Raw genomic sequence first — 13,216 nt, forward strand, 5'->3', positions numbered from 1 at the left:
CCTCGTATTTCCGTTCGAAAGTGCTTAATTTTTTATAGGAACGGCTAAAAATTGCCGAGGATTAAATAAATCTTTTGTACGTTGCGATTAAATCAGCGTGTCTATAACGTTTTTCTCATCTTTTATTTTTTGTTTTATATATTTTTTCTCTAACAATATGTTAAATGAAAGTAAACGAATGAGGAAAGAGTAAATTTAGAAACGAAATGAAGCAGCAGTAATGTGACGGCTCAGTTATGAAATCTTATTTTTCAACCATATGCAGACAAAAACAAGCATTCCAACTCAAAAATGTATCTCACGTCGTTACTAAGCACAGCCTTTGATTACAAATCTGTGAAAATTAAAATACTACAGCTGTTAAATGATACACTGGGGGCCTAATCTTAAGATTTAAAATGATATGTATTAATCCATACAAAATTTTGCTGCTGCTCCTTTTCCGTCCATCAAAACGTTATTAATAGCTATACGATTAAATGGCCTCCAAAATACAGCTTAAAGCACAGCACTGTGGCATTATTCCACTACAAACTTCTGTAAATATGTAACACGTCCTATACTGCTACACATGCAACAGGAGGACCCAATATGACCCCAAGTGCAAGTGACACAAGCACAGGCGAAATGCAAGGGCATACTTCCCCTATACAGACCTTCTCTCAAATTGGCATGGACGTTAACCGTCAACAGGAAATGAATCCTGCCCAGTGGGCTGTTCGGCAGTTCGTATCTCGCTATTAAGTAAGGCCTTGTACTCCGATTCTCGAATACAACTGTTACCTCGCTTTCAAGACCTGGACTTTCAGCTGGTACTCTGTGTGACTGTGTGTGACTGTGTGTTACTGTTTGACGATTCTGGCTTTTTTTGGGTGTTGCTAATTTGGGATCATCGTATTTGCAGTCGTACCGTTCGCTTTATACTGTCGTTTCGGCTACATCGTTAGCATCGATTTTGGTTTCCACATGCTACGTGGTTCATGGCTGTGACCTGCCTTCTTTGTACCAGATTAGAACACGTAACGAACAACAAGGAAATTGTGTAGTGTTAGAGCCACCGACTGTATCGTAGCGCCTCACGGCGCCGCGAACAGGACAATGGCTGGAACACAGCTCTTGGCAGCAAAATGCTCGTCCTTGGGGTATCCGTTGACTGCGGTAGACTCCCCAGCTCCTTAACAGATCGTAAATCTGACCATTTGTCCTGGCTGTTACTCGAAGACTGTGACGTACTATATCAAAACAAATATTTGTAAACGTTGGACTTCTGTTGACTAGAAACTGAAAAAATATTAAAATTTGATTCACCTACATGAAATTCGTGACAAGGTCAGAAGTCACAAGACGTGTTTCGAAAGCAGGCTCTACCTTCAAATAAAATATGCAAGAATCCTTGAATGTAACGTTAATAATTTAGTAGTATATAGTAAGACGGAGCATGTTCAGTCGGATTGTTTTATTCGTTTTTCATGTACCTGTCTCCCTATCTGAGGTCGATAACGCATCGGGTAAGCCGATACGCCGCTTAGAGTTCTGCTAGCGGAGGATATTTGCAGTCCCAGTATTTCATCCTCTCCCTTCTGTCGTAGTCATCATCGTGATCATGATTATTTCTTTTTAAGTCATCAGTCTCCTTCATTGTTTGACACGGCCCGCCACGAATTCCTCTCCCGTCCCAACCTTTTCATCTCAGAATAGCAAAGACAACTTCCGTCCACAGTTATTTCCTGAATGAATTGCAGTCTTTGTCTTTCTCTACTGTTTTTACCCTCTACAGCTCCCTCTAGTACAGTGGAAGTTATTCTAAGATGATTTAACAGATGTCCTGTATTCTATCTTTTCTTCTCACTCTTTACCACATCTTCCTTTACTCTTCAATTCTGCGAAGGGCTTCCTCATTCCTTGCCTTATCAGTCGACCTCATTTTCAACACCCCTCCGCAGCACCACATCTCAAATGTTTCGGTTCTATTCTGCTCCCATTTTCCCACAGACTATATTTCACTACCACCCAACGGAGGGCTCCAAATGAAATTTTCAGAAATTTCTTTCTCAAATTGAGCCCTATGTTTTATAGAAGTCGCCTTCTCTTAGGCAGGAACGCCCTTTCTGCTGTGCTAGTCTGCTTTTTATGTCTACCTTGCTCCATCCGTCGTGGGTTATTTTGCGGCCTATGAAGCAGAATTCCTTAACTTGATCTACTTCATGATCACCAATCCTGATGCTAAGTTTGTCGATGTTCTCATTTCTGCTACTCTTCGTTACTTTGTCTTGCGTCCATTTACACTCAGTCCATATTCTGTACTAATTATACTGTTCATTCCATTCAGCAGATCCTATATATCTTCTTTACTTTCACTGAGAATAGCAATGTTATGCGCGAATATTATCGTAGGTATCCTTTCACCTTGAATTTTAATTCCACTCTTGTACCTTTCTTTTATTTCCGTCATTGCATCTTCGATGTATAAACTGAAAAGTAGGAGCGGAAGTCTACTTCTGCTACTACCCTTTTTAATCCGACCATTTCGTTCTTGGTGTTCCAGTCTTAATGTTCCCTCTGGGTTCGTATACAGATTGTACATTATCCGTTTTCCCATATAGCTTAACCCCTATTTTTCTCAGCATTTGGAACATCTTGCTGGGTTTTACGCTATCGAACGCTTTTTCAAGGTCGACAAATCTTATGAACGCGTATTGATTTTTCTTCAGTATTGCTTCCATAATCAGCCGCAACGTCAGAGCTGTCTCTCTGGTGCCTTTACCTTTTCTAAAGTCAAACTGATCGTCATCCAACAAATTCTCAGTTCTCTTTTTATTTCTGCTGTATATTACGATTGTCTGCAACATGGTTGCATGAGATATTGAGCTGATTTTTCGAAAATTCGCGCACTTTTCGGCTCAATCAGTTTTCTCATATCTGTGGAAGGTGTTTTTTCCGAAAGTCTGGAGACATATCGGCAGTCTCATATATTCGACGCACCAACGTGAATCTTTTTGTTGCCACTTCACCCAATGATAATAGAGATTCCGATGGAATGTTCTCTATTCCTTCTGGCTTCTTCGGTCTTATGTCGCCCAAAGCTCTTCTAAATTCTCATTTTAATACCTGACGGCTTGTCTCTTCCTCATCACCTCCTGTTTCTTCTAACACATTATCAGACAAGTCCTCTCCCTCCTAGAGGTCTTCAATATACTCCTTCCACCCATCCGCTTCCTCCGTTGCATTTAACAGAGGAATTCCCATTGCACTCTTTCTCTAAACGCACTTTTTTGTAATTTCACCGAAGGTTGTCCTCTTTACAATAATTCGTTTTCCATTTCTTCACATTTTTCATGCAACCGTTTCGCCTTAGCTTCCCTGCAATTCCATTTATTACATTCGTAAGTGACTCGTGTGGTCCTGAATTTCTCCACAGAGTTTTATAGTTTCTTCTTTGGGCGACTAACTGAAGTATTTCTTCTGTTTTTTTTTTTTTTTTTTTTTTGCCGTCACCTTCCTTGTACCTGTGTTACTCTTTCCACTTTCTGTGAATGCCTGTTTTAGAGATGTCCATTCCTCTTCATCTGAAATTCCTAATGAGCTACTGATTATCGCACATCTACAGCCGCAGAAAATTTCAAGTGCATCTCTTCATTTACTATTATTTATTTATCCCACTTCTTTGCGCATTGATTCTTCCTGACCAATCTCTTAAACTTCAATTTACTCTTCATCATTACTAAATTAATTGTGAACTGAGGTCATATCTGCTCCTGTGTAAGCCGCACAAAAAAATATCGGATTTAGAAATCTCTGCCTGACCATGATGTAATCTAACTGAAATCTTCCCTGTCTCCCGGCCTTTTCCAAGTACACCGCTTTTTCTTGTGATTTTTGAACAGAGTATTCACAGTAGAAGACAATTAGTCTTTCTCCACTCTCATTCCTGCTACCAAGCCCATATTCGCCCGTAACAGATTCTTATACTCCTTCCCCTACAACCGCATTCCGATACTGCATGACTATTAGATTTTCATCTCCCTTTGCGTAATGAATTACCCGTTCAATATCCTTATACACTTTCTCTCCATCTTCATCATCTCCTTGCGATGTCGGCATGTATACCTGAATTACTGTTGTCGGTGTTGATTTGTTGTCGATTCTGATGAAAACAACCCTATCAATGAATTGTTTACAGTAACTCACTCACTGGCCTATTTACCTACGCATAAAGAATCTTACTCGTCTTGCACAATTTTCTGCTGCTGTTGACATTTTTCTATACACATCTGACCATAAATACGTGTCTTCTTTCCATTTCTTCATTGCCCCCAACAGTATCTAGATTGATCCTTAGCATTTCCCGTTTCAGATATTGTAGCTTCCCTGACACGTTGGAACTTCGGACATTCCACGCCCCGACTCGTAGAACGCTATCCTTCCGTTGGTTATTCAGTCTTTCTCTCATGGTCACCTTCCATTTGGCAGCCCCCTTCTGGAGACTCGAATGAGGGCGTAGTTCGGAACCTTTTGCCAATGGAGGGATAATAATGACACTTTCTCAGTTACAGGCCACATGTCTTGTGGATACACATTACAACGTTAATAAAGAGGCCGATGTGTGCGGAAGAAGAACATTATTTCCGAACAGTGGCCTTACCCACCCCGTATGATTTCTCAACCAACAACATTCACATTTCTTTACTGCTTTTACCTTTTTCATGCATTAATCTCTTTTTAAACATTCACATATACATTGTGCATAAGACTGTAGCCTGCTCTCGAAACACTACTTGTGACTTGTAATCTTACTGCGAATTTTATGTGGTTGAGCCAAATTTTAATAGTTTACTAACATTTCCCAACCGCAACCACGACCTCCCCTCCGGCTGAAACTGATTAGAGCTAGAGAGAGGAATCGATGTACATCATCAAGGATGAACCTCCACTTTCTATAGACAGTGGTTCAATCGCTGAAATGGACATAAGCTACCAATCAGTACCACTGATTCAATCTCACTACTCATAGTTAGCGGTATGGCTGTGTATGTTTACGATGACTTCATTGTTGGATGGTGAACGTAAAACTGTGTCCGACGAGACATGCAGGATCTTATTTATCCAGCAACACTATTTTTGTTCAAAATGCTAATGAGCCGGCTAGAAAGTAATTTGACCAACACACTATCGAGAAAACTGTAGTTCTAAATGCCGTTGCTGCTTCCGTTTTAATCCATCACATCTATAACCATCACAACAGTATTCTTCGGTACCATGACATTAATATTGTTCGTATTTACACCAACGTTTGCCAAAATTGCAACACCAGAACGATGTGTATTAATGAAATGCATGATGATAAAGGGAATTCAAAAATAATTAATGGCTGGTTGATTTGAGGGGAGAGGACCAAACAGCGAGGTCACGCTTCCGTTGGATTGGGAAGAATGGGGAAGGAAATTAGCCCTGCCCTTTCAAAGAATCATCATGGTGTTTGCCTGAAGCGATTTAGGAAGATCACGGAAAACCTAAATCAGAATGGCCAGACGCTGGTTTGGACCGTTGTCCTCCAGAGTAGGAATCCAGTGTACTAACCACTGAACCACCTATCTCGGTCAAAAGATAATTATGATTATAAAACTGTATATGACTTCTAGCTTGGAATTCTGAGTGCAACCCTTCGTGCTAGAGACAACGTCTACTACGTTATTCCTACTGTGTTTCATTGAATTCTTACATTGTCATTATCCGTAATTATATCCTAAACGAATACACAGCTTCTAATTCCGTCAACGTATGCTTGATTTGCACTATTCAGAAGTTAAGAATATATCCAGACTAAAGATGTTCTGCAGTTGTTATTTCTGTCATATACACTCCTCTAATCGTGGAAGAAATACCTTTGCAAATACTACAAACAACCGGAAGAAAAAACTATGAGCGGACACTAATATGCAGCACACAAGCTCATTGTCACATATTCATCGTAATAGCAGTCAACATGTCCCTGCATAGTTAATCTAAAGAACAATAAAGTATGACAAATAGAGGTTAGGCTTTTCATGTCGGGTACCACGGCACTAATTGATCAAAAGACAATTCCATATTCTACCTTGTCCGTATTATAATCAAAATCAGTTATTTCACACGATGAGCAGATTTCAGTGATGTGCCTTTTGCAAGTGCAGTTATGTATTTAAATGACACACGTACATCGCAGACTCTCCAGTGTATCGAAGCAACTGAATTAAGAGACACATAGTTTAAGGCTAGGTGCTGCGAAATCATTAAACATGCGTGCTGTCGTAGGCGGTCAGAAACGGCCACGGCACTGGGCGGGGATGAGAGAACACAATAGTTCTTTGTGAAACGGCGAAAAGCTGGCGTCTTGCTGGTGCCGGGGAAGGCCAGAGACGCCCTCCAGTGCTGAGAAAATCGACCGTCAAATGGACCGTCCTTCCTTCTAGCCCGAAACGCTGGTGACTGCTGAGATACAACATTGTCGAATCACAGGCCGGCATTTGAATTGTATATGTTCTGTTGCTATAAAGAATAAATTAAATATTCAATACATATGGGCAATGAGGGTCTACCTTACATCAAATCATCTGGGAAGATGTATTACTCTTCTCAATTCCGCAGTTACGACAAAAAAATGTCAAAGGTTAGAGTCATGTGGAGGAAGATACTAGTCCAGTTAGGGGCTACTTTTTGCTTGCAAAAAACGATGTAGAAGATTGTTTTTTTTATCTTGTGCATTTAGCTGAGTGTATGTTTAAATTATTACTAATATGGAAGAGCATTAAATTTTGCGTCGAGTGACCTACTTCAATGTCAGAATCTGTGCAGCCGTTTGGCCGCCATCAGTTGTCACAGTTTGTTTATTTTTACCAACTTAGCCAAAAAGTTGGCTCCAGTGCGCGTAACTCCAAAACAGCTACTCCAAATGAAAATGTCACGTTATCAGAGTCGTGGAGCCTGAAATTTCATGTTAGAAAAGCATATAGTTTTTCAGTTTTAGGCACTGTTAAGTGCTCATACACTTGAAAGCCAAAGTAAGTCCATTTTTTTAAGTCAAAGTTGTTCAATGAAATGAAATTTCCAGTGGGAAAACGGCTCTCTAATGAACGAATGTATGTTTCTTCGGTATAATCTTTTAATTTTCTTCACTCAATTGTATTTTTACTCATTTTTATCGATGTCTTAAATGTTACAAGTGGGTTGCTAAAATGTAAACCAAGTAGATAGTAATGGCCAATATGTATTTAAGTACAAGTAATAGAAAAAGTTGTACAAATGAACAGGCATGACAATATTACAAAACAGAACTTAAATATGAGAAAGATGCAATATGACAATATCATGTGAATCAGTGTATGAGCTCTTAATGCTCGAGCATGCACGTGACCACTCAGAGCTTTATCCAAATTGTGTTCAGCAAATCTTGTGGACAGTAAGTCTCTAAAGGCTCTTTCTGCCATTATTATACCGATGTACCCGAAGGAAGACATTAGAAGGTGAAATTAGAGTGTGAAACCCACCTAATCGTATAAAGACATGTTCTAAATCACTGCCTTCGCTTCTTACAATATCCATCGCCTTCAGATAAAATGACTGATCGAAAGTGACAAAACACCATGTTCTACGCATTTTTTCAAGGCTGTTATAAGAGATGTATATATTGTGTCGTACAGAATTGGGGGATAATTTAAGAACGGGAGACAGATTATTTTCGAACGAACCGTTGTCGGTGATTTGTGGCTTCTTCCATGAATCCAATCCACTCTGGTGCGTCAGTGAATTACTTCCACTTTCCATCTAGCCACAGAATCTCATATCCAGATGGCGATACCTTTAAGCACTCAGGCTCGTCGAAATTGACATCCCTTATAATAATACTGTTTAAGCCAAAATCATTTGCTTTTTGATAGGTGATCAGCTGAGGTACACTAACTGTAGACTGAAATTCAGAGGCTGAACTTCTTGTTTCCCAATCGTTGTTCCTGTCAGACTCCATAGTTGAGCGGGCAGTGACTATCATGATTCCTCCCATGGAACGGAATGTTTTCAACCCGTCAACAGTGCACAGGTTAAAATGGACGTTATAAAAGATGAACTGAATGAATCCTTCAGGTGTTATGCTCAGGTCGAGCAGTCGAGATCTTCTCAAATAAGTGAGGTTCATATATGAAGCTGCGAATCCAATTGCATTAACATCATCGATAATAAGTCTTGATCTGAATCTTTTGTAAATGAATGTAGTGAGGCCAATAAATAGTGAAGATAGAAATGAGCGTGGCCTTACTGCAGAAATTACTGCATGTGGCAGTGCAGCACACTTTTTTCCATTTTTTCTAGATTTCTTTCTTTGTTTTTCAAAATCAGCGACTCAAAGAAATGCAGCAATGATTCAGGGACCACTGATTAGACATCTGACAAGAAAGAATCGGGTGGGGAGTACTGCAATGTATCATACACCTGTGTACGGTTGTCCTCACTAAGTATATCTACATCAGCCCATGCAACTGTCATACGCTCTACTCGTGGATCTGATAGTTTGTTGAGACTGGAACTGTCAGAAAGTATCTTAGAGCCTTTACTGTTGAAACATACTTCTATGCTCATTTTATGTCTGTCAACAATCATTATTTCTTCGCCATACTTCCGGAAGATTCGGGTTTTTGTGGTACTTACATGTGCCTCTCAGCCATTCACGATTTGGTCCTTTACCTCCTGCAAGGTAAACTAACACACCTCTGGTTGTTGGATGTAAGAAGAAACCATTTGCATTGCTTCATCTGTTTGTGTAGATCCATGACTTCCTTGTTTTCCTCCACCACTGATTGGCCAGTAAACATTTCTCTCACCAAACCTATGATACTGAGAATCTTTAACACAAAGATCCTCATCAGGGATACGTTTCAATACTTCGTGGACCGAGTCATCATCTCGTCTTTCAGCTACCTCAATAACAGTCTCTCTTAATTCAAGTTTCATTACTTTAGGAACAATATTTCCGTTTGCATAGATAAGCTGCTGAGTTTCTCCTAATTATCATCAATAACTAATTGTAATTACTTTGGCTTTCAAGTGTATGAACGCTTAGTAGTGCCTAAAATTGAAAAACTTGATGCTTTTCTGACATGAAATTTCATACTCTACAGGTTTGATAACTTGAAATTTTTCATTTGGAGTAGCCGTTTTTGAGTTACAGGCGTTGAATCCGACTTTTCAGCCAAGTTGGTAATAATGACCGAACTTCGACGACTGATTGTGGACAAATGTCTGCACCGATTTTGATATCTAACTAGATCATTCGACGTAAAACTCAATGCTCTTTTATTTTGGCACCAATAAAATTTTCATTAGAATGCACAGTTTCCAAATAATAGGCGAAACCTGAAAAAAGTGCCTAAATTGTGGGTTTTTGGCGACAAGAAGTTGTCCCGAGGGTTTTGGAGGTCGAAAACGTGGATTCTACACACTCTAAACTACGTACACAAGATAAAAAAATTGTACCTCACTTTTGGCATGCGAAGGGCCTTCTTTGTGACGCCGCTACTGGACTATACCGGATCCCGATTGGTTGGCACAAACACAGATTGTGTGAGCATTTTTAGAGAAGAGAAGAACCAGCGACATTTGCTACTGGGTCCTCGTAAGTGGCGGACATGCAGAGACATTAGTAAGATTTACCATATCCGTTACCTGACTCTACTGGCGCTCTCTCTCTCTCTCTCTCTCTCTCTCTCTCTCTCTCTCTCTCTCTCTCTCTCTCTCTCCTCTCCCTCCTCTCCCCCCCCCCCCCTCATCAAGGACCAGTTCGTGGCATACTTGCTTTAATGTAAATGAGTGGTACAGAATGCAACTTGCGTGTCATGACAGCTTTCAGTGGTACAACTATTTTAAAGTAAATTATTGGCATAGGGTTATCTAGTGCTTCATGAAAGCAATTATAAGTCGTGTATAATTACTGTAATAAAAATCTTGAATGTGATTTATTTATTTCTAGGTTGGGATCCAGTGGCGACCTTGGTGTTTTGAATAATCCCTGCTAATGTCCTGAGTTTGCTACAACAGAATGTGGAGAGTATCTGTTGCACGAAAGGCGAAAGGGGTGAGTGTATGGGATGGGAATAGTTATGATAGGTCATTAGAAAGCAGATATCGGTCCGCCGAATTGTGAGGGCGGTGGGATCCATACGCACTTTCACTACTCGGAAGCAATATTGTACACCGAGTAATGCCACGTTCAACTTATTCTTTCGTAAAAAGCATACAGAGCAATTGTGTAAAATTATGACAATGTGATTAAGCTCTTGAGAACCGCACATTAGCGAAATCTGCTGATTACATCAAATAAATACTGTGACCATATTACAGCGAATGTGGAAAATGGAACTGTCTTTTAATAAATAGAGAGATTTACAATCGGACGCAGAACGTAATGCAGTAGAGGTAACAGGCTGGGTCGTGGCTGTGGCGACAAGAGCTGCGCGGCAGTACCTCCACACCCGTCCAATTGCGCTCCGTCAACCCTTTCCTGCCCGTCGGGACTTCAAAACTCCCGTCCAATTTCCACACTCATAAAACACCATCCGCTTGAATTCATTCACTGGCGTCCAGTCAGGACGTCTGTGTACCTCTGTCGTAGCACAGGAAACACTGTGGCCGTGATAGTTCAATATCACTGCCCACTGAGGACCTCTGTTGCAGCGCACGAAAACCTTTGGCTGTGAATCTCAGTATCACTGCCCAAACAGGACACTGAATGACAGATGATGTTGCTACTGTGTTGGTCATTTCATCATAAGAGTTTTCGGTTTCTGCTGACGTGAAAGGATGTTGATGTGAGAATTTTGATGCTTATAACGTATTTTCATATTGTTTTAGTTACTGTAAACGGATATTACCAATGCGATAATCTCCTCCAAATTTACGTAGCGTTATAAAATGTGTGAGGGACTTTCTAAGCCTGCACGACCAAAAAAGGCGCTTTTGTGCTCATGCGTTTTCCACCGTACATTGCTTCCTTTTCGCAAATGACAACGTACTTACACTTGTGTGCCGTCAATTGAATTCTTTAATCATCAAGTTACGTTAAATTAACATATTCATTCATCATGGACAGGAAGTTATTTCTCAGAGTCATGATACGAGCAGAAAGAGTAGTTTTGAAGCTGACAAAAATTTGTCTAACATAATGGTTCAAACAGCTCTAAGCACTATGGGACTTAACATCTAAGGTCATCAGTCCCCTAGAACTTAGAACAACTTAAACCTAAGTAACCTAAGGACATCACACACATCCATGATCGAGGCAGGATTCGAACCTACGATCGGAGCGGTGTCGTGGTTCCAAACTGAAGCGCCTAGAACCGCTTTTTTTGTCCTATTTTGTTCGCTTTCTTTCGTTGCATCTACTCTGGGCGGATGTCGTAAGACACCCGTTTAAGTTTGTCGTTGATCGGTTAACTCAGTTTTTTTTTTTTTTTTCAGAGGGCAGCTAACCCTCTGAGCGAACACGCTGAGCTACCGTGCCGGCGCTCGGCCACATCAGCCTACTTAGTGCTAACATCTCGCCCACGTACCGACTGGCAAAACAAATTGCAGGTTTGTTAGGACGAAAAGGGAGACATTTGCTCGTATTGGCCCATTTCGACACTGAAGTCACTGTCAAGCACATGCATAATATGTCTATGCAATATGCCGCAAGAGATATGACATAAATTAACCCATCAGTCCACATGGCGAACCACACATTAACGGTAGCTTGATCTGTATAGAATACGAACAGGGAGATAGCAGAGCATGTGAGGAAACCGCGTACAGTACATTTTACGGACGAATTTGACATCAGTTCACGGAAGAAACCTATTTTGTCATTTATGAACTTAACCTTATACACACGTTAAATCCATTTATATTTTCAGTTGCCGTGTACTGGATTGCACTAAACAGTACCGAACCAGTTCCTATCTCAGGTCTTACGCGAGAGTCGTTATATAGAAGATACTAACTGAGATTAAGAACGAATCGGACTCATAAATTCGTCAAGCCCTACTTAATTATTTTCAGAGTTACGGAATGTGGTGGTAAGGATCAGTCATGCACCCTGGCATTTGTTATTCGTCAAAATTAATTTACGGAAACGATGAAATACTTAGATAAGGAATGCTGGTTGGGGGTTTTATCTCTGTTCCTCACAAATTGTCATCACGGTGATACGTATCTAGGAAGAAAATCAGGGACTAATGATGTCATACACTAACGTTTTCACAAAAATCAGTAAATTAACTAAGGACATAGTCGACAGTAGCATAAGCTTACTCCAAATTCAAAAAAAAGGGGTGCAGAAAGTAGCAAGTTAACTAAGGGTGCCCGTAGTGTATTTTCATTACCATTGCATAGTACTTGTGACCCACTCTTGCTTTTTCTGAACATACAAAGTTTAATGGTGCAGCTTCAGTGGAAAACCTCTGTCTTTAATTCACACTGAGAAGGTTACTTAGCAGACTGTTAATAAACTTCCCTCGTTCAAAGTAGTTAACTTACTCTTCTCTTTGTTTCAAGTAATGCTGTGCACACACTAATAAACTTTTAAGTTGCTGATGGAGATTACGACGAATCTGGTTCAGCGGACGCAATACCAACAGTTTCATGACAGGGAGGGTGCACGCACCTGTCCTTCATAAATGTCTAACAATATAAAGCGACGGCCATGTGACACATAACGCTTACTTTGAAATCCTATCAGAAGGGCTTGTTAGATCTTCAGTAATGAACAATAATATAGACTAACGTAAGTGTTTACAGTTACCTAATAAATTGACGAGCCAAAACACTCAGACCAGTGTCCACCGCGAGCAGAATGTCGCCGGTAGCGTTTCATGTACGTGATACGATAAGGGAAGTACGGAACGGACCAGAGACGAATGGTGACTCATACTAGAGACGATATCTGCCGAAAATGGTGAGATGCATTGACATAAACGACTTCATCAACGCATAGATTGTTATGGCGTGGCACCTCGAAACGAGCTCATCGGAAGCAGCGAAGCTAGTCAGCTGTTCGCCTGCTACCGCCGTGAGCATCCGTGAAAAGTTGTTGAAAGACGATGGCGCCACCAGTAGGCGACAAAGTTTTGAACGTACACGCCTCATTGTGGGACGCAGAGGAAGGAGTATCACCCCCTATATAACACTGAATGGGCGGGAACCTTACTTATACATC

Source organism: Schistocerca americana, chromosome X, assembly GCF_021461395.2.
Source record: "Schistocerca americana isolate TAMUIC-IGC-003095 chromosome X, iqSchAmer2.1, whole genome shotgun sequence".
NCBI classification, from domain to species: Eukaryota; Metazoa; Arthropoda; class Insecta; order Orthoptera; family Acrididae; genus Schistocerca; species Schistocerca americana.